This window comes from Somniosus microcephalus, chromosome 2 (genome assembly GCF_052327205.1).
Source record: "Somniosus microcephalus isolate GS21.2 chromosome 2, FLI_Smic_1.0, whole genome shotgun sequence".
NCBI lineage: Eukaryota > Metazoa > Chordata > Chondrichthyes > Squaliformes > Somniosidae > Somniosus > Somniosus microcephalus.
The window spans coordinates 214,168,012-214,190,995 of NC_140988.1; the positions used below are offsets into that span (position 1 = coordinate 214,168,012).

The 22,984-nt window shown below is 48.2% G+C and overlaps 1 protein-coding gene across 6 annotated transcripts in view; it reads left to right on the forward strand.

Annotated features, from left to right (window-relative positions):
* The window catches only part of LOC147123219 (protein NSUN7-like), a 185,528-nt gene that overhangs the window by 99,674 nt on the left and 62,870 nt on the right, over positions 1-22,984 (forward strand). The window lies entirely within an intron of this gene.

Here is a 22,984-nt window from a genome sequence, read left to right on the forward strand (position 1 = left end):
GGGGTATCGCGCACCCTGTAGCCATAAAGTCAGGTGCTCATGGAGGGATGCATAAGTTTACATTAACTCCACTCACCCTGATGACCCGAGTGAGGTCGTTGAATTTCTTCCGGCACTGGACAGGGCTCCTGGTCGCCATGCTGTTGGAGTTGACCCTCGGAGAAACATCCCTCCAAGCTCGTCGGTAGTCCTTATGATTAGGCCTCCTGCCATTGTCTGGGTATAGGACATCTCGCCGCCGCTCCATTGTGGACACCAATTCCTCCAGAGACTCGGTGATGAAGCGCTCTGCTCTCTGCCTCACCCTCTCCATCTGCTCCAAGTTTGTTGCGCCAGAGAAGGGCCTGCGCCGATTTGTAGGTAATTGAGAGCACTCGCGCTGCGCCCGCCCGCCCCGATATTGAGTAGTGCCGGCATGTTAGCGCCTTAGGTGCCCCATGTAACGCCTGATTTCGCGCCTCAATCACCTTTGGGGCGCTGCAACACGATGGGCCGAAGGGCCTCTTTCTGTGCTGTATAACTCTAAGGCGCAGAGTGTGGATGCTGGAGCTGCCTGACCCACCCCTTTAAGAGCTGGCCGGTGCCGGGAAGTCTCGTGGTCATCGGTAATTGAGAGCACTTGCGCTGTGCCCGCCCGCCCCGATATTGAGTAGCGCCGGCATGTTAGCGCCTTAGGTGCCCCATGTAACGCCTGATTTCGCGCCTCAATCACCTTTGGGGCGCTGCAACCCAATATCGCACGAGGTGTCGATAAGTTGCGCCTGGCTATAAAATTTGCGCTCCGCCAATTCTAACGCCCCAAGCGGGGCTATAACCAATTTCTAGGCCAGAGTGACTAGCATTTGGACAAATATGAGCTGATCAGATAGAGGCAGTATGGATTTGTAAAGGGTAAGTCTTTTCTAACGAACCCAGTTGAATTTTTTGAGCAGGTAACTAACGTGGTAGACAGGGGTAAAAACAGAAAATGCTGGAAATACTCAACAGGTCAGACAGCATCCGTGGAGAGAGAAACAGAGTTAATGTTTCGGGTCAATGACCTTTCATCAGGTAACTTACCTGGTTCTGATGAAAGGTCATCGAACTGAAACGTTAACTCTGTTTCTCTCTCCACAGATGCTGCCTGACCTGCTGAGTATTTCCAGCATTTTCTGTTCTTATTTCAGATTTTTATTTCCAGCATCCGCAGTATTTTGCTTTTATGGTAGATAAGTGAGTGTCTATGGATGCAATTTATATGGACTTCCAAAAGGCATTTGACAAGGCTACACATAAGAAAGAGACTGTTAATAAAAATGAGAGCGCTTTGAATTGGAGGCTACCTATTAGTTGGGTAGGAAATTGGTTAGGAGGTAGGAGACAGAAAGTAGGGATAATGGCGATGTACTCAAATTGGCAGGATGTGACTAGTGGTGTGCCCCAGGGATCTTTACTGGGACCTCAGCTTTTCACTATATTTATCAATGATTTGGATGAAAGAATAGAGAGCCGTATATCTAAGTTTGCTGATGACACTAAGGCCGGAATTTTACCGGCGCTGAGAGGACAGGATCGGAGGCAGGTCAGCTGTGAAATTCAAAATGATTGACAGCAGGTTGGGACCCTGGTGTCAACCCGCTTCCACGCTAGTCTCCCAGGTGTCGGGTCTGTCAGCGCTGATCAAACCCGACACCAAGCGGTGGGGGAGGCAATTTACATCATTAGCTGGATTGTTAAGAGGCAATTAAGTATTATTTTAAGCTTACCTTTAGATTTTTAGAGTTCACCAACGGCTTCCCCGTTGCTCGGGGATCACGTTGGGTAAGGAGGTCATGTGTTGTGTCAGCATGGGATGATTTACTAACTTGACAGCTGCAAATAGTCTATAAAAGCTCCCGTTTCATAGGTCTTCACTTTCCAAGGTTAGAAGCTGTTGCTTACTGCATTTGGAAGCCAGATTGAGCTTTATGCAGCTAGCAAGTGTTTGGAGCAAACTCTCTATCCATGTCACCTGATTAGAACAACCTCTCTCACCATTGAAAGATCGCTTCTGTCATCTAAATGTCACCTGCCATCTATTCCATCAGCATTGGTGCCCTTGAAAAAAATCTCACCTTGATCCTCAGAATCCCACCTACCAGCCCCAACACCAGCATCACCGGGCACACTAGCAGCACCAACACCAACCTTCTCCGCAATCAACTGATGCTGCACAGGACAGAGGGCATCAGCACCTGACCGCATTGCTGCCCGGGACGCCAGGAATGGCCTCACCATGGCTACATTTACTTCACTTGACGCTGCATACCCTGGCTGCCACATGATGTGCCAGGTTGGCACCACCCCACATCAACATTATAAAGCATCCTCACCATGCCCAAGCCATTCCTTTCACACTCATCACCATTGCGGGGGGGGGGGGGTACCCTTATGTCTCACTATTCACTGCAACTCACTAAGCCACTTCCAAAGGTTCACACAAATCTGTCCAAGAATGCAAAGTGTTGAAAATAAAGATTTCAATGTTTGACAGCACATTACTAGAAACTTCACATGAACATTGGCTAAAACACCCAAGTGCCTACCCTTGTGTGTTGTTAGTTGGTATGATTGGACCAGGATGAGGGTGAGTGTGAGGGGTGGCTAGTGAGATGGGGAAGTGATAATGCAGATAGAGAGAGAAGAGTGGAGGTGCAAGGTAAGCTGGTGTGAGTAAGGATGTGAAGCAGTAGGGTAGGGAAGGCAGAGTGATGGGGATGTGATGTGACACAGCAGGACGAAGTTCATTATGGCTTGGCAGTAACGTTTCGTGATCTACTGAGAACATTGAAAGGTTTGCGCCACTGCAGCCTGATCCTCCTGACCACATCCCTGCTTGTGCCCTCCTGTGCAATGTGCAACCAGGCTGTGTTGGTGTCCTGGGGAGGCCTCTTCCACTCATTGGAAGGGAAGAGGAACTCCCTGTGTGCTGTGACTCCCACCATAAGCATAAGGAGGGAGTCATGGGAGAGCCTGGGTGCAGCCGTGCACCTTTGTGCAGTGCTTGTCAGTGTTTGCAGCACCTCCATGCTGTAGAACACTGACAGTACAACTGTCAAAGTAAATTTGGACATGGCCCCTTTAAAGAAACCGGCTGATGACGCGTCATCAAATGACGTAATCAGACCCGCTTCATTTTAATTCGCCGTGAACCTCTCTGGGCGGGCTTAACAAGCCCAATCATCGTAAAATCACTTCAATAGAGTGGGGTGGTGCCAACCTGGCACATCATGTGGGGGTACAGCGCAGATTCACCAGAATGATACCGAGGCTAAAAGGATTAAAAGATACTGGAATCTATACTAAAAGAAGTAATAGAAGAGCATCTAGAGACAGAAAATATAATAAAAATAGTCAGCAAGGCTAAGTCATGCTTAACTAACCTGATAGAATTCTTTGAAGAGGAAACGGAAAGTGTAGACCAGGGTAATGCAGTAGATGTCATATACTTGGATTTTCAAAAGGCCTTCGATAAGATACCACATGGTAGGCTCATGACAATGGTTAGGGCATGTTGAGTCAGGGGATAAATAACTGAATGGATAGCAAATTGGCTAAAAAAACAGAAAGCAGAGAGTAGGGGTAAAGGGAAGTTATTCAGATTGGAGAAAGGTAGAAAGTGGTGTTCCACAAGGATCAGTGCTGGGATCACTAATTTACATTAATGATTTGGACTCGGGGAACAAATAACTCAATATCAAAATTTGCTGATGATACCAAAATGGGGGTTGTAGCTAACACCGAGGGAGTATGCAACATAATACAAGAAGACATTAGAAAACTTGCAGAGTGGGCAGTTAAGTGGCAAATTAAATTGAACATGTGAGGTGATGCACTTTGGTCGAAGAAATAGAAACATCACCATAGAAAATAAAAAAAACTGAAGGGAGTGGAAGAGCAAAGGGATCTAGGGATACAGGTGAACAAATCATTAAAAGCAGCAACGCAAGTCAGCAAAGCAATTAAAAGTGCACTGGGATTTATTTCTAGGGGTATAGAATTCAAAAGTAGTGAGGCTAAGATAAACATGTATAGGACCCTGGTCAGGCCACACTTTGAGTACTGTGCACAGTTCTGGTCTCCATACTATAAAAAGGACATCGAAGCACTGGAGAAAGTGCAAAAAGATTTACAAGGATGGTACCTGAACTGAGAGATTACAGCTATCGGGAAAGATTGAACAGGTTGGGGCTTTTTTCTTCAGAAAAGAGAAGACTTAGAGGTGATCTGATCGAGGTCTTTAAAATTTAAATGGGTTGGACAGGGCAGATGGGGAGAGAATGTTTCCACTTGTGGGAGAATCCAAAACTAGGAGCCATAAATACGAGATAGTTACTAATAATTCAAATAGGGAAATAAGAAATGTCTTTACTCAGAGAGTGGTTAGAGTGTGGAATTCGCTACCACAGGAAGTGGTTGATGCAATTAGGTTAGATGCTCTCAAAAAGGAAACTAGATGAGTACATGAGAGAAAAGGGAATAGAAAGATATGCTGAAAGGCTGAGATGAGGCAGATAGAATTGTGTGCAGTATAAACAGCACATACTAGTTGGGTCGAATGGCCTATTTCTGTGCTGTATATTCTATGTAATTCTATGTAAAATTATGAGGTCAGGTTGCATAGACTAGGCTTGAGTATAGAAGATTACAAGGTAATCTAATTGAAGGATTTAATGGAGATGGAGTTAAGATAGATCAGCCATGATCTAATTGAATGGTGGAACAGGCTTAAGGGGCTGAATGGCTTACTCCTGTTCATATGTTCCTACTACAGAAACATGGGGTTTAAGATTACAATTGAAATGAATTCACAACAAGTGCATTTACAATATGCGGCACTTGAACGTTTCCACTGATTGTGAACTATGCAGTTGTCTTCCTCTTCTTCTCCTTCTTCTTCTCCTTCTTCTCCTTCCTCTTCTCCCTCTCCTTCTTCTCCCTCTTCTTCTCCCTCTTCTTCTTGGTCAACTACTGGCTGGGCAGGTTGCATTTCTTGGGTGTGTGAAATGAGGAAGGCACAAGGGTGGAGTTGTGATGAGGGGAGGGGGGTAAAGCAAGAGGTGCATGCAAGAAGGACGTTAATGTATGAGGATACCAGCATCTTGTATCCTTTCAGCCCCACCGCTGGCCAAGGGCTCAGCCATGCCCCTGCCAAGAATGGCCAGCACCGTCTGCTGTAAGGGGGTGAGGTGAATCTAGGAATGGGAGGGGTGCCTCGTGATTGGAACAGATTGTTGGTAGATGAGTGATTGAGAAGTGTGTGAGGCTAGTGATGCAGTTGGTAGGAAATTACTTTTGAAGATGCATTCACTGACCTTGACCAGTGGTCTGAGGTCATGAAGCTTCTCTGGAGAAGTCACTGGAACCATATGGTGGGGGCGACACGACTCGCAGTGACGGTCTCAGTGATCTGGTCCCACATTGTTCTTTCTGGAGGGCCTTCTGGCCCCTGTGGGTAGAGGACCTCTCTTGCAGTGTTGACCCCCTGCACAAAGCTGGAGTGCTGTGTGCGAGACCCTGGGTGCCCTTTCCCTGGCTTGCTGAGCCATTGGTGTTAGTACTGAAGCACTTTTCTCATTTTTTTAGGTGCAGAAAGGAATTCAGCTTTAAGAGTTGAAGACTCCCATTTGGGAATTTTTTTCCAAATGTTATTGGCCCAGAAATTTGGGTCTCCACGGGTGAGTACGTATGGGGTACTCACCCGTAAGCCCAATGGAAATGCCGGTTTCGTGCATGCACTGCGCATGCGCGGGAAACCGGCACTTCCGTTCCCCTGAAAGAAGGGGTTCAGTGGTCAAACGCGTGCGCTGGAGAGGCAGCGCGTGCGCATCGAACTTACGTTTTTTTTCCAGGTTTTTCCGGGAGGGTAAGTCTCCAGCAGTTACACTTTTAAAAAGCAGGCGCAAGGCCTGCTTTTAACAAGGTAAATGGTAAATTAATTAAAATTAAATCATTTTTTCCACAGATTTATTATTTTTAAATACTTTAAAGAAAGGTAAGTTTATTTTTAGCCCCGTTAGAAAATGTAATTAATTTTTTCAAAAATTAAAATTATTGTTTAAAATAGTTATTTCATGTCATTTATAGTTATTTTAAAAATGTTTTTTTTTAATTTATTTGAAGTTTCAGTGATGTTTTGGGGCTTATAGTATTTATGGTTTTGACAGCTCTTCCTGTCAAACTTATGAATGAAGCATTCCCTGCTACCATTGGCTCTCCATGGCCCACGTGATCCCAGGGGACGCATCGAACTAACTGCGCCCCTGGGATACGCAAGCACTGCGCGCCGGCAGTTGGAGGAGGCCCAGGGTCGGAATCCCACGCGGGCCCACAGCTCAACGGCCGGCGCGCTAGGTAAGTGCAGGTCGGAGGCTTGCACCTGCGGGAAGCCCCCGACCTAAATTTCTGGGCCAATGTTTTTTTTGAGAAGGCAGTTGAGCTGTAAGGGCTGAAAACTGCATATTTTTACATCATTTCAGCAGGCATTCCCCTTTTAAGAAAACGACAATGCATTGGCCTTTTAACATCCCACAATGCTTTGCGAAATCACAACCTTGCTTTCGGAGGCTGTGTGAAGCTGCAACGCTGCCTCTGGATGCCACCAGGAGGGCATTACACGGTCAGTTTAGCGCTGGGCTAATAATCAGCGTGAATTTTTGACTCCTACCGGCGCCACCATTTTCGGCGGCTGTTAACCTGCGGTGGCACCAACAGCTTTCATGGCGCACTCAAACTTTTAGACCTAAATGTTTAAAATTCCTCCTTATGACTCCTCCAGTTGTTCTGACCCCTGTGGCAAAATTTGCATCTCCCTGGTGTACGCCTTCAGTATGTCAGAACTTGCTATCTCGTGGATTTTGATAAAGTGTGTGGAATCTGTTAGAGAATGTGTTTGCATTATTATGTAATCAAAACAATCAATGGTTCACATACTGTTCAAGAATATCCCCAGCTTAACTGTACTGCAATAAATGCCCACAGAGCTCATATCAATACTGTGAGTTTCAATATGTGGAAGACACGAAGGCAGCGATTTTCTTTGAGGAGGCGGTTTGGAGTCGGGTTGCCTGATGGGCGGGTTTCGGTCCTGCTGCCGGTTTCAGCTGCTCCCAATTCATGATTTTAAATTAAGTGGGCTCATTAAGGCTGCCGTGTGTGTTACCCGGCCCAATGAGCGGGAGCGGGTCTGCTGCTCGCCTCTGATTACGTCATTCCTTCAGTTGTTTTTAAGGGGCCCATGTAGCCTTAGCTTCTCATTTCATTTGTGCTGCTGTGGAAATCGGCCCAGGTCACCATGACAGCTGCCAAAGCAAAGGCTACTCCACGATTGGATGAGGAGTCCCTACAAGCTCTTGTGGAGGGAGTAAAAGGGCGCAGGGAGATTCTGTTCCCTCCCAATGGCCAGAGGAAGCCTCCTCAGCAGACAAAGGCAGCCTGGCTGCAAATTGCTGAGGAGGTAAGCGCTAGGTCCTTATGTTCACGCACCTGGGTGCAGTGCCGAAAACGGTTCAATGATCTTCCGCGCTCATCAAAAGTGAGTATCACATCACACTTTCCTTCAATCTGCTTCCCTTCTCTTCTCATCACCAGCACTCTGCATTGTCAGCCTGCTCCTCCACATCCCACCTTACCCTTACTTCCCTTGCACCCTTACCTATCCCTCTCTCTCTATGTACTGAATCACTTCACCATCCTACCAAGAACCCCTCACACTCGCTCTCATTGTTATGCAATGACAGCAACCAACAACGCACAGGGAGGCACCTTTTGTCACCTCACTCCATCTTGGTCTCCCTCTAAACTTCTATGTTATGGATTCTTCACAGTCGCTCCATCAATCTCGCTGAAACTCCACTTGTGCTCCTTGCAGGAAAAGATAGCCCAGAATAAGAGGGAGAGAGCGACGACAGGAGGAGGGCCAACATCCCTCGCAAGTTTGACAAGCGTTGAGGAGGCTGCTCACGACATCGTGGGAGGTGGCGAGGAGCTGGAAGTGGGGGACGGAGAGACGGGCGCAGTAGAGGAAGCTAGTGACAGAATAGATTTTCAACCCTCTCATTTAGATTTCATGATTGACTGAAATGGCATATGATGTTCATAGAGATTGACTTTTGATCATCTGCACAATAGAATGTGTCTGCTACCTAAATATCAGATGTCTAACTCATGCCTTTACTCTCCCACAGGACCATCGAGAGTCCCCCTCCCCACTGTCCAGGAGGAAGAGCCGAACGACTCCTCAGAGGAACCTGCAGCCTCTGAGGGAGCAGCATCACCAGGACTCAGCGCACCCAGCATCAGCGCAGATATGCACACCTCGGTGGGTCCTTCGCGAGATAGAATAGTGTTGTCACCTGGTGTATCGCAGCTCACAAGTGAGCATCAGTAGATGGTGGAGACAGCGACAGCAGTGGAGAGTCCTCGTCAGAGGTCACAAGACTCTCCTAGCTCTGCTCAGCTGCATGTAGACGCTGTGCCTCTGGGACCATCCAGAAAGAGAGCGCTGCTGGAACTTCAGGAACAAGTGCAGGAGTCTCTGACAGGGTTTGCATCCACGGTAACTGCGAGTGTGCAGAGAATGGAGGTGTCCATCTCAAACATGAGCACTGCCTTGGTGGAGGCAATGGCACATGAATGTGCCACCATGGAGAGGGTGGCAACCTCCATGGAGGAGATAACTCACCAGACTCAACAGAGCATGGTGACTCTTCTAAATACATGGTCTGCTATGGAAGATAGATGGGCATCTGTTGAGGAGAGACACCAGAGGCACATGGATGTCCCCATTAAGAGGACTGTCAGTACAGAGACGGTGAAGTGCTGGTGACCCATGAGAGGGATGCTGGTGGCCGACAACAAGGAAGTGTGGGCTCCTCTCCAAGCGCTCACATGACCATGCCACTGCGGAGCCCTTGGTCAGAGACACAGATTCCGCACCCAACTGAGATGCCCGTCTCAGACCCTGCACAGCCGTAGGAAGAGCAGACTGTTGAACCCTCCCAGGCTCCCAAACCCAGAGGATGTCCGCCAAAGATGTCTATGCAGGCGCAGCATAAAAGTGAGCAAGGTGCCTCTACATCTGCTGAAGTCACAGGGGAAGCACCATGTAGAAGTACGCATAAGAGAAAGTAAACACACAAATAGTCACAAGCGTAGTCACTTGGGTGTTTTCTTGTGTAACAAAGTGGCGATTGTCATCCTGATTGTCATTTTATTAAACAAAAGTAATGGCAAAGAATTGAAGATTTGGCCAATGTGTGCTGAGAAATGGAAGTTGCACAGTGAGGGCTCAGGGCGACTTGCATTTGTAATGATGGTGGTGAGACTGATAAGAAAGTACTGTTTATTGGATAGATGATGTATGGTGTGTTAAGAAGGTCATCCAGACATTCATCTCCATCTGCCAGCCACCTGTGGTTGAAACGTGAGCTTACGCGAATATGGCATGGATGAGTGCATCCCTTGCCTGATGGCTAGCAATGTGGTCGCGTGCTGGTGGAATTGGCACATCCGGCCCCACAAGGTGCCCCTTATCTGCCTCCTCATCATCCTCCTCCTCCTCCTTAAGGCCACATGTGTGCAGTCGATGATGCCCTGCACCCTTGGGAAGCCTGCCATATTTGCAAAGTCAACCGCACGCGAGGTTATACTTGCTTCATCTGTGGAGAAGTGGATGTAATTGTGTGACTTTGCAAAGAGGACGTCGGTAACCTGCATGATGCAGGTGTATGCGGCCAACTGGCAGATGCCGCTGATGTCTGCTGCTGATCCCTGGAAGAAGCCCGAAGCAAAGAAGTTGATTGTGGTGGTGACTTTGACAGCCACTGGTAAAGCGTGTCCACCCGCTCCTCTGGGCTCCAGGTGTTGGTGCAGCATTGCGCAGATGTCTGCAACTACCTCTCATGAAAGTCTCAGCCTCCTTTGGCACTGCTGCTCACTCATGCTGAGGAAGCTCATCCTCGGCCTGTATACCCTGTGGTGGGGGTATCTCCGGCGGTGAGAGACAGCCCTGCGCTGCCGCCCTGTGCACCTGTGCATCATGATGTGACTGAGGAGAAGGTTGGCGCGCCTGTTGCTGATCCTGCTGTTCTGCCTGGTTGTGCTGCTGTCGCGGCTGCTCTTCCTCCAAATCTGACGACCAGCATGAGATGATATAAATGGTGGATATCTCAGTTGAGCAGTAGAGGTTGCAAGCGCTCAGTCAAAGTGGCCAGAGGGTCTTCCAAGGAGGTCACACTGCAGATGGATCTCAGCACTAATGTGTGCCATCTGAAACTCAGCCATGTTGTAGGACCGCTTTTAAGCTGCTGAAGCAGCTGCTAACAATTCAGCTCCTTGTTAAACCCGGCACAATGCAGCTGGTGTGTTTGTCTGACGATGGGCAACACGCAGAAAAACCTCAAAAATTGGAACAGGCAGTTAAAATAAGATTAGCAAGTGCCTCTCCTGCTGTTTGGTGTCGGGTCTGATCAGGACTCGCAGGCCCGATACTTGGCAAAGTAGCGTAGAGGCAGGGTGGCGGTGGGTTCGCAACCCGCCGTCAATCATTTAGATTTTTACTCCCGACCCGCCTCCAAACCCGCCCTCTGAGCGCCGGCAAATTTGCGGCCGAAGTTTGTTTTCATAGGATCCAAAAGCACTTGAAAATCTGTTTCCTTAAAGAGAATAAAAGGCACATTATTAAATACTCGTGTCACTAGATGACGCAGTGTGCAAAAATTGGCTTGGCTGAGTGAACAGTATAAGCAAAAAAGAAAAAAGAAAGGAAGACTTACATTTATATAGCACCTTTCACGACCACCAGACGTCCCAAAGCACTTTTACAACCAATGAAGTCGTTTTTGGAGTGTAGTCACTGTTGTAATGTAGGAAACGCGGCAGCCAATTTGCACACAGCAAGCTCCCACAAACAGCAATGTGATAATGACCAGTAATGACCATAATAATCACTGTTTTAGTGATGTTGATTGAGGAATAAATATTGGCCAGGACACCGGGGATAACTCCCGTGCTCTTCTTCGAAATAGTGCCATGGGATCTTTTACGTCCACCTGATACAGCAGATGGAGCCTCGGTTTAACGTCACATCTGAAAAACGGCACCTCCGACAGTGCAGCACTCCCTCAGTACTGCACTGGAGTGTCAGCCTAGATTTTTGTGTTCAAGTGTCTGAAAAGGGACTTGAAGCCCCACAACCTTCTGACTCAGAGGCAAGAGTGCTACCCTCTGAGCCACGGCTGACACAGCAGCATCTCTTATGGAAGGAATTTTTAGATCTAATCGACTGTGATTAAAAATTGGAGAGGAAATGTGCTTAACTAACAAAAGGTGATGAAATAGATTAAGTAGTTTGCAATAACAACAGAAAATGCTGGAAAAACTCAGCAGGCCAGGCAACATCCATGGAGCGAGAAACAGAGTTAACGTTTCAGGTCAAAACCCTTCTTCAGAACTGAGAAAAAAGCAGGAAATGAAACAGATTAAAAGGCCAGTTTGGGGGCTAGGAAATGGGGGAGGGGATGAAAGAACAAAAGGGAAGGTCTGGGAGGTGAAGAGACATTAAGAGATATTCAGACGAGATGAGATGGTAATAGGACAGGTAAAGAGACAAAAGATGGCTCCAGATGAAGTGTGAAATGCGCTGGCAGAATGAGAGACAGCTGCCATGTGGGAGAGAAAAAAAGGAAAAGGCACAAACCAAAGGTGTGGATAAAAAATATATAAAAATATAATAGGGGCCGAGGTTATGATCTGAAATTGTTGAATTCGATATTGAGTCCGAAAGGCTGTAAAGTGCCTAATTGGAAGATGAGGTGCTGTTCCTCATGCTTACGCTGAGCTTCCGTGGAACAATGCAAGAGGCCGCGGACGGTGAGGTCTGAGTGGGAGTGGAGCGGTGAATTGAAATGACAGGCGACCGGAAGCTCGGGGTCATCCTTACGGACTGAACGGAGGTGTTCCGCAAAGCGGTCACTCAATCTGCGTTTGGCCTCCCCAATGTAGAGGAGACCACATCGTGAGCAGCGAATACAGTATACTAGATTGCAAGAAGTACAAGTAAATCGCTGTTTCACCTGGAAGGGGTGTTTGGGGCCCTGGACAGTGGGAAGGGGGGAGGTATAAAGGCAGGTGTTGCATCTCCTGCGCTTGCATGGGAAGGTGCCGGGTGAAGGGGAAAGGGTGCTGGGGTGATAGAGGAGTGGACTAGGGTGTTTCGGAGGGAGCGGTTCCTACGGAATGCTGAAAGGGGAGGGGACGAGAAGATGCATTTGGTGGTGGGATCACGTTGGAGGTGGTGGAAATGGCGGAGGATGATCCGTTGAATGTGGAGGCTGGTGGGGTGAAAAGTGAGGACAAGGGGAACCCTATCGTGGTTCCGGGAGGGAGGGGCAGGGGTGAGGGCAGAAGTGCGGGAGATAGAACGGACATGGTCGAGGGCCGTGTCAACCATGGTAAAGGGGAATCCTCGGTTGAGGAAAAAGGAAGACATCGGAAGCACTGGTGTGGAAGGTGGCATCGTCGGAGCAGATGCGGCGGAGACTGAGAAACTGGGAGAACGGAATAGAGTCCTTACAGGAGGCGGGATGGGAGGAAGTGTAGTCCAGGTAGCTGTGAGAGTCAGTGGGCTTGTAATGAATGTTGGTCAATAACCTATCCCCAGAGATGGAGACGGAGAAGTCGAGGAAGGGAAGGGAAGAGTTGGAGATGGACCATGTGAAGGTCAGGGAAGGGTGGAAATTGGAGGCAAAGTGAATGAAATTGTCTAGTTCAGGGCGAGAGCAGGAAACGGCACCGATACAGTCATCAATGTACTGGAAAAAGAGGTGAGGGAGGGGACCCGAGTAGGACTGGAACAAAGAGTGTTCCACATATCCCAGGAAAAGGCAGGCATAGCTAGGACCCATGCGGGTACCCATAGCAACACCTTTCATTTGGTGGAAATGAGTGGAGTCAAAGAAGAAGTTGTTCAATGTGAGAACAAGTTCAGCCAGGCGGAAGAGGGTAGTGGTGGATGGGGACTGGTTGGGCCTCTGTTCAAGGAAGAAGCGGAGCGTCCTCAGGCCATCCTGGTGGGGGTGGAGGTGTAGAAGGATTGTACGTCCATGGTGAAAAGGAGGCGGTTGGGGCCAGGAAACTGGAAGCTGTTAAAGTGGCGGAGGGCGTCAGAAGAGCCGCGGATGTAGGTTGGAAGAGACTGGACAAGGGGAGAAAAGATAGAGCCGAGATAGGAAGAGATAAGGTCCGTGGGGCAAGAACAGGTTAAAACGATGGGTCTAGCCGGGCAGTCCTGTTTGTGGATCTTGGGAAGGAGGTAGAAGTGGGCTATGCGGGTTGGGGAACTATGAGGTTGGTGGCCGTGGGGGGAAGATCTCCAGAGGAGATGAGGTCAGTGACAGTCTTGGAAGCGGTGGTTTGATGTTCGGTAGTGGGGTCATGGTCCAGGTGGAGGTAGGAGGAGGTGTCGGAGAGTTGGCGTTCAGCTTCCGCTAGGTAGAGGTCGGTTTGCCAAACAACAACAGCACCACCCTTGCCAGGAGGTTTAATGACAATGTCGGGGTTGGATCTGAGAGAATGGAGTGCTGCAAGTTCAGAGGTAGGTAGGTTGGAGTGAGTGAGGGGAGCAGAGAAATGGAGACAGCCGATGTCACGCCGGCAGTTAGCAATGAAAAGATCTAGAGAGGGTAAGAGGCCAGAGGGAGGGGCCCAGATAGAACGAGAATTCTGAAAGCGGGAGAAAGGGTCAGCCGTGCGGGGGGGAAGACTGCTGGCCAAAGAAGTGGGCACGGAGACGAAGGCGGCGGAAAAAGAGCTCAGCATCCTGCCGAGCTCGAAATTCATTGAGATGGGGGCGTAAGGGAATGAAGCTCAGGCCTTTGCTGAGGACTGATCGTTCGGGGTCAGGGAGGGGAAGGTCAGAGCGGATAGTGAAAACGTGGCAGGGGGTGAGATTGGGAGAAGTGGGGTCAGAGGAATGTGAAGGGGAAGAAGGTTCCGGAGGGGCATTGGTGTTCAAGAGTTGATGAAGCTTGCGATCCTTGACATCGGAAAGGAAGAAAAAAAGTTTTTGTTGAAGCGTCGGATGAGTCGAAGGATGAAATGGAACTGTGGACCCGGACAGCTTTGAGATAGAGTGCATCGGTGCTGCTGAAGAGAGAGGTCGAGAGTGTTCATGTGGCGTCGCATGGCATTGAGCGTGGATCTCAAGATGCAGCGAGAGCAGTAGTTCAAGGAACGATGAATATCTTGGAGATATTTGTAATCCTGGGTGGATCCAAAACACGAAGGGTGGAAGTTTAGTTGGAATCCACGTGGAATAAGTCGGAACCGGAGATAGTTGCTGAGGAAAATGATGTGGCTGTGAAACCGAGTCTTGGCAGTAGTAGTTTGTATTCAGTGGTGTCAGCGATGGCCACTGGGGAAAAGTTTAATGAAATGCATCAGTAATTATCACAGAGATGATTGATGTTGGATGTCTGACATTGAATGTTGTTGAATAGGTGCTCAGAGATGTAGATGAACCATCTTTCCAAACAAAACAAAATGAAGTTCAATAGAGGAACATAGCTCCAGTGATGAGAGTGTTAAACCTAAAATTAATTTATCTTGCAGTCATCTTTGTAAGTTTGGAATGAATATTGATTTTTATTTAATTAAAGAAGGCATAAGCAGTCTCCAGTTCAATCCTGTGAAAATTGTTACAGTTGAAGAAATTTCTGACATCGGACCTCCCCTACCCGCCTCCCCCCCCCCCCCCCCCGGGTGTTAGGGCTCACATCTACCTGTGATTGCGGCCTCTTCTCCAGCGTTCTCCATGACTGGAAAAAAGCCTGTCAATCAGGATGACTTCCAGGCGGGGAACCTGTCCGTGATGTCACACGCATGCTGTGGAGTTAAAGCTTCACGGTGTCTGGGGAAACCCGCGCTCTACCGGTAATGATTCAGCCAATTCTCACTCTATGTAAGGCTGATTGCAACAAACAATACATCAGAAGATACTGAATAATTAAAAGGTATATAAAAACATGTGGTGTAATCAAATTCAATTACAAATCATCCCAGAGACACTTATAAATGTGCATTGATATCCATCGTGTTCTGTAGCACTACCACTGTGCTAAATAGGATTGATTCAGAACAGATCTAGCAGCTCAAAACTGGGCATCCATGAGGCGCAGTTGGCCATCAGCAGCAGAATTGTATTCCACCACAATCTGTAACCTCATGGCCCGGCATATCCCTCACTCTACCATTACCATCAAGCCAGGGGACCAACCCCGGTTCAATGAGGAATGTAGAAGAGCATGCCAGGAGCAACACCAGGCCTACCTAAAAATGAGCTGCCAACCTGGGGAAGTTGCAACACAGGACTACATGCATGCTAAACAGCGGAAGCAGCATGCTATAGTCACAGCTAAGCGATCCCACAATCAACAGATCAGATCAAAGCTCTGCAGTCCCGCCACATCCAGTCGTGAATGGTGGTGGATCATTAAACAACTAACGGGGGGAGGAGGTTCCATGATAATTCCCATCCTCAATAATGGCAGAGCCCAGCATGCGAGTGCAAAAGACAAGGCTGAAGCGTTTGCAAACATCTTCAGCCAGAAGTACCGAGTGGATGGCCCATCCCAGCCTCCTCCGGAGGTCCCCACCATCACAGAAGCCAGTCTTCAGCCAATTCGATTCACTCCACGTGATATCAAGAAACGGCTGAGCGCACTAGACACAGAAAAGGCTATGGGCCCCGACAACATCCCGGCTGTCGTGCTGAAGACCTGTACTCCAGAACTAGCCGCGCCTCTAGCCAAGCTGTTCCAGTACAGCTACAACACTGACATCTATCTTATTTAGCACACTGGTAGTGCCACACAACATGATGGAGGGTGTCCTCAGTGTGAAGACAGGACTGTGTCTCCACAAGGACTGTGTGTGGCCACTGCTGCCAATGCTGTCATGGACAGATGCATTTGCGCCAGGTAGATTGGTGAGGACGAGGTCAATTAGGTTTTTCCCTCGTGTTGGTTCTCTCATCACCTGCCACAGTCCAGTCTGGCAGCTATGTCCTTCAGGACTCGGCCAGCTCAGTCAGTAGTGGTGCTACCGAGCCACTCTTGGTGATGGACATTGAAGTCCCCCACCCAGAGTGCATTCTGTGCCTTTGCTACCCACAGTGCTTTTTCCTCCTGACTGTATATCACTGTGCCGCCTCCTCTTGTGGGTCTGTCCTGCCTGTGGGACAGGACATACCTAGGGATGGTGATGGAGGAGTCTGGGACAGTGACTGAAAGGTATGATTATGTGAGTATTACTGTGTCAGACTGTTGCTTGACTAGTCTGTGGGACAGCTCTCCCAATTTTGGCACAAGTCCCCAGATGTTAGTGAGGAGGACTTTGCAGGGTCAACTGGGCCGCATGTGTGCCTTTGTCGTGTCTGAAGCCGGTGCCTAGGTCGCTGCCAGATGGTCTGGCATTATTGTTTTTCGTAGTGGTTTGTTACATCTGAGAGCCTTGCTAGGCCATTTCAGAGGGCAGTTAAGAGTCAACCACATTGCTGTGGATCTGGAGTCATATGTAGGCCAGACATAAAAACATCGAAGATGGGAGCAGGAGTAGGCCATTCGGCCCCTCGAGCCCCCTCCGCCATTTAATGAGATCATGGCTGATCATCCAAATTCAGTACCCTCTCCCTGCTTTCTCCCCATATCACTTGATCCCTTTAGCCTCAAGAAATATATCCAACTCCTTCTTGAATATATTTAACGAATTGGCCTCAACTGCCCTGTGTGGCAGAGAATTCCACAGGTTCACCACTCTCTGGGTGAAGAAATTCCTTCTCATCTCAGTCCTAAATGGCTTACCCCTTATCCTTAGACTGTGACCCCTGGTTCTGGACTCCCCCGCCATCGGGAACATCCTTCCTGCATCTAGTCTGTGTAGTCCTGTTAGAATTTTATGTTTCAATGAGACCCCCTCTCATTCTTCTAAACTGTAGCGAATATAAGCCTAATCGACCCAATCTCTCCTCATACGTCATTCCTGCCATCCCAGGTATCAGTCTGGTGAATCTTCGCTGCACTCTCTCCATGGCAAGAACATCCTTCCTCAGATAAGGTGACCAAAACGGCACACAATACTCAAGGTGTGATCTCACCAAGGCCCTGTATAACTGCAGCAAGACATCCTTGCTCCTGTACTCGAATCCTCTCGCTATGAAGGCCAACATACCATTTGCCGCCTTAACCGCCTGCTGCACCTGCATGCTTACCTTCAGCGACTGGTGCACAAGGACACCCAGGTCTTGTTGTACTTCCCCTTTTCCCAATCTATTGCCATTCAGATAATAATCTGTCGTCTTGTTTTTGCCACCGAAGTGGATAACCTCGCATTTATCCACATTATACTGCATTTGCTATGCATCTGCCCATCACCCAACCTGTCCAAATCATCCTGGAGTTTCTCTGCATCCTCCTTACAGCACACACGCCCACCCAGCTTTGTGTCGTCTGCAAACTTGGAGATATTACATCTAGTTCCCTCGTCTAGGTCATTTATATATATTGTGAATAGCTGGGGTCCTAGCACCGATCCCTGCGGTACCCCACTAATCACTGCCTGCCACTCGGAAAAAGACCCGTTTATTCCAACTCTTTGCTTCCTGTCTGCCAACCAGTTCTCTAGCCAAGACAGTACCTTACCCCCAATCCCATGTGCTTTAACTTTACACGCTAATCTCTTATGCGGGACCTTATCGAAAACCTTCTGAAAGTCCAAATACACCACATTCACTGGTTCTCCCTTATCTATTCTACCAGTTACATCCTCAAAAAAATTCCAGTAGATTAGTCAAGCATGATTTACCTTTTGTAAATCCATGTTGACTTTGTCCGATTCTGTTTTCCAAGTGCTCTGCTATTACAACTTTTATAATGGACTCTAGCATTTTCCCCACTACTGATGTCAGGCTTACCGGTCTATAATTCCCCGTTTTCTCTCTACCACCCTTTTAAAATAGTGTGGTTATATTAGCTATCCTCCAATCCATGGGAACTGTTCCAGAGTCTATAGAATTTTGGAAGATGACCAGCAATGCATCTACTATTTCTAGGGCCACTTCCTTAAGTACCCTAGGATGTAGATTATCAGGCCCTGGGGATTTATCGGCCTTCAATTCCATCAATTTCCCTAACACCATTTCCCTATAAATACTGATTTCATTCAATTCCTCCCTCTCATTAGACCCTATGTTCCCCGACAGACCAGGTAGTTTCATGGTCACCATTACTGATACTAACTTTTTATTCCAGATTTATTTAATTAACTGAATTTAAATTCCCCAGCTGCCATGGTGGGATTTGAATTCATCTCTCTGGATCATTAGTCCAGACCTCTGGTTACTCGTCCAGTAACATAACCACTAAGCTACCGTTCCCGGTCATGGCTGAACTTCGACCTCAACCCCACTTTCCTGCCCGATCCCCATATCCCTTAAACCCCCTCGAGTCCAAAAATGTATCCATCTCAGCCATACTCAACGACTCTGCATCCACAGCCCTTTAAGGTAGAGAATTCCAAAGATTCACAACCATCTGAGTGAAGAAATTCCTCCTCATCTCAGTCTTAAATGGCCGACCCCGTTTCCTGAGACTATGCCCCCTAGTTCTAGACTCTCTAGCCAGGGTAAACAACCTCTCAGCATTGACCCTCTGAATCTTATATGTTTCAATTAGATCACCTTTCATTCTTCTAAACTCCAGAGAGTATAGGCCCAATATACTCAATCTCTCCTCAGAGGACAACCCTCTCATCCCGGCAGTCAATCTAGTGAACCTTCGTTGCACCATCTCTAAGGCAAGTATATCCTTCCTCAGATAAGATCAAAACTGTGCACAGTACTCCAGGTGTGGTCTCGCCAAAGCCCTGTACAATTGTAACAAGACTTCCTTACTGTTGTACTCCAACCCCCTTGCAATAAAGGCCAACATGCCATTTACCTTCTTAATTGCTTGCTGTACCTGCACAAGGATACCTAAATTTCTCTGAACACCAACATTTAATAGTTTCTCACCATTTAAAAATATTCTGTTTTTCTATTCTTCCTGCCAAAGTGAATAACCTCACATTTCCCTCCCAACTGCCACCTTATTGCCCACTCACTTAACCTGTCTATATCCCTTTGCAGGCTCTTTGTGGCCTCCTCCCAGCTTACTTTTCCACCTAGCTTTGTATCATCAGCAAACTTGGATACATTGCACTCGGTTCCTTCATCTAAGTCTTTAATATAGATTGTAAATAGCTGAGGCCCAAGCACTGATCCTTGTGTCACTCCTCTAGTTACAGCCTGCCAACCCGAAAATGACCCGTTTGTCCCTACTCTCTTTTCTGTCCATTAACCAATCCTCTATCCATTTTTTAAATTCATTCACGGGATGTGGGTGTCACTGGCACGGCCTTCTTGAACCGCTGCAGTCCATTGAAGCAGTTTTTTTTGATACGGCAGAGTGGCTTACAGAGGGCAGTTAAGAGTCACCCACATTGCTGTGGGTCTGAAGTCGCATATAGGCCAGACCGGGTAAGGACGGCAGATTTCCTTCCCTGAAGGCTATTAGTGAACCAGTTGGTTTTTTTTTACAACAATCCGATAGTTTCGTCGTCACCATTACTGATACTAGCTTTTTATTCCAGATTAACTGAATTTAAATTCCCCAGCCGCCATGGTAAGATTTGAATTCCTGATTCCCGATTATTAGTCCAGGCCTCTGGATTACCAGTAACATAACCACTATGCTACCGTACCCACTATGCTAATATTTTACCCCCAACAGCATGAATCCTTAACTTGCGTAGCAACCTTTTATGTGGCACCTTATCGAATGCCTTTTGGAAATCCAAATATACTACATCCACTGGTTCCCCTTTATCTACCCAATTTGTTGATTGATACTCTGTCCAGTGGTATAGCTACTGTTTGAGGGGCCTATAAACTAATCCCACCAGTGTTTTTTTTAAATTCGCTTATGGGATCTGGGCATTGCTGGCAAGGCCAACATTTCTTGCCCATCCCTAGTTGCCCTTGAGAAGGTGGTGGTGAGCAGCTTTCTTGAACCGCTGCAGTCCGTGTGGTGAAGCTACTCCCACAGTGTTGTTAAGTAGGGAGTTCCAGGATTTTGACCCAGCGACGATGAAGGATCGGCGATATACTTCTAAGTCAGGATGGTGTGTGACTTGGAGGGGAACTTGGAGGTGGTGTTGTTCCCATGTGCCTGCTGCCCTTGTCCTTCTAGGTGGAAGAGGTCGCGGGTATGGGAGGTGCTGCTGAAGAAGCCTTGTAGATGGTACACACTGCAGCCACGGTACGCCGGTGGTGGACGGAGCGAATGTTTCAGGTGGTGGATGGGGTGCAAATCAAACAGGCTGCTTTGTCCTGGATGGTGTCGAGCTTCTTGAGTGTTGTTGGAGCTGCACTCATCCAGGCAAGTGGAGAGTATTCCATCACACTCCTTACTTGTGCCTTATAGATGGTGGAAAGGCCTTGGGGAGTCAGGAGGTGACCTAGCCTCTGACCTGCTCTTGTTACCACTGTATTTATGTGGCTGGTCCAGTTAATTTCTGGTCAATGGTGACCCCCAGGATGTTGATGGTGGGAGATTCGGTGATGGTAACGCCGTTGAATGTCAAGGGGAGGTGGTTAGACTCTCGCTTGTTGGAGATAGTCATTGCCTGGCACTTCTGTGGTGTGAATGTTACCAGCCACTTATCAGCTCAAACCTGAACGTTGTCCAGGTCTTGTTGCATGTAGGCATGGATTGCTTCATTATCTGAGGAGTTGTGAATGGCGCTGAACACTGTGCAGTCATCAGAAAACATCCCCATTTCTGACCTTATGTTGGAGGGAAGGTCATTGATGAAGCAGCTGAAGATGGTTGAGCCTAGGACACTGCCCTGAGGATCTCCTGCAGCAATGTCCTGGGGCTGTGATGATTGAGATTCAATCACCACAACCATCTTCCTTTGTGCTGGTTATGACTCCAGCCAGTGGAGCGTTTTCCTCCTGATTCCCATTGACTTCAGTTTTACTAGGGCTCCTTAATGCCACACTCGGTCAAATGCTGCCTTGATGTCAAGGGCAATCACTCTCACCTCACCTCTGGAACTCAGCTCCTTTGTTCATGTTTGTCCCAAGGCTGTAATGAGGTCGGGAGCCGAGTGGTCTTGGCGGAACCCAAACTGGGCATTGGTGAGCAGGTTATTGGTGAGTAAGTGCCGCTTGATAGCACTGTCAACGACACCTTCCATCACTTTGCTGATGATTGAGAGTAGACTGATTGGGGGGGGGGGGCGGGGCGGTAATTGACCGGGTAGGATTTGTCCTGCTTTTTGTGGAGAGGACATACCTGGACAGTTTTCCACATTGTCGGATAGATGCCAGTGTTGTAGCTGTACTGGAACAGCTTGGCTAGAGGCACGGCTAGTTCTGGAGTGCAAGTCTTCAGCATGATAGCCGGGATGTTGTCGGGGCCCATAGCCTTTTCTGTGTCTAGTGCGCTCAGCCGGTTCTTGATATCATGTGGAGTGAATCGAATTGGCTGAAGACTGGCTTCTGTGATGGTGGGGACCTTGGGAGTAGGCTGATATGGATCATCCACTCGGCACTTCTGGTTGAAAACGCTTCAGCCTTGTCTTTTACACTCACGTGCTGGATTCCACCGTCATTGAGGATGGGGATATTCATGGAGCCGCCTCCTCCCGTTAGTTGTTTAATGGTCCACCACCATTCACGACTAGATGTGGCAGGACTGCAGAGCTTTGATCTGATCCATTGATTGTGGGATCGCTTAGCCCTGTCTATAGCATGCGGCTTCCGCTTTTTAGCATGCAAGTAGTCCTGTGTTGCAGCTTCCCCAGGTTGGCACCTCATTTTTAGGTACGCCTGGTGCTGCTCCTGGCATGCTCTTCTACACTCCTTATTGAACCAGGGTTGGTTCCCTGGCTTGGTGGTAATGGTAGAGTGAGGGATATGCCAGGCCATGAGGTTACAGATTGTGGTAGAATACAATTCTGCTGCTGCTGATGGCCCACAGCACCTCATGGATGCCCAGTTTTGAGCTGCTAGATCTGTTCTGAACCTATCACATTTATCATGGTGTTAGTGCCACACAACATGATGGAGGGTGTCCTCAGTGTGAAGACGGGACTTCGTCTCCACAAGGACTGTGCGGTGGTCACTGCTACCAATACTGTCATGGACAGATGCATCTGCGACAGGCAGATTGGTGAGGACGAGGTCAAATAGGTTTTTCCCTCGTGTTGTTTCTCTGGCAGCTATGTCCTTCAGGACTCGGCCAGCTCGGTCATTAGCGGTGCTACCGAGCCACTCTTGGTGATGGACATTGAATTCTCCCACCTAGAGTACATTCTGTTCCCTTGCTACTCTCAGTGCTTCTTCCAAGTGGTGTTCAACATGGAGGAGTACTGATTTATCAGCTGAGGGAGGGCGGTAGGTGGTAATCAGCAGGAGGTTTCCTTGCCCATGCTTGACCTGAAGCCATGAGACTTCATGGGGTCCGGAGTCAATGTTGAGGACTCCCAGGGCCGCTCCTTCCCGACTGTATACCACTGTGCTGCCACCCCTTGTGGGTCTGTCCTGCCGGTGGGCCAGGACATACCCAGGGATGGTGATGGAGGAGTGTGTTCTGCCCCTTGTTATTTCTTATCTCCACCCATACTGATTCTGATCTTCCGGCCAAGATCCTTTCTCACTACTGTCCTTACGTCATCCTTTATTATCACACTCTGCTTATCTTTACCCAAATCGCTACACTGCTCCATTACTTTAACTTTTTTCTCTAGATTTCTAAATTTCCCCTCACCTGACCCCTCACCCCCTTTTTAGTTTAAATCCTTAAGGTGACATAGTTTGAGGGATAAATGTTGGCCAGGACTCCAGGTGAACTCCCATGCACATCTT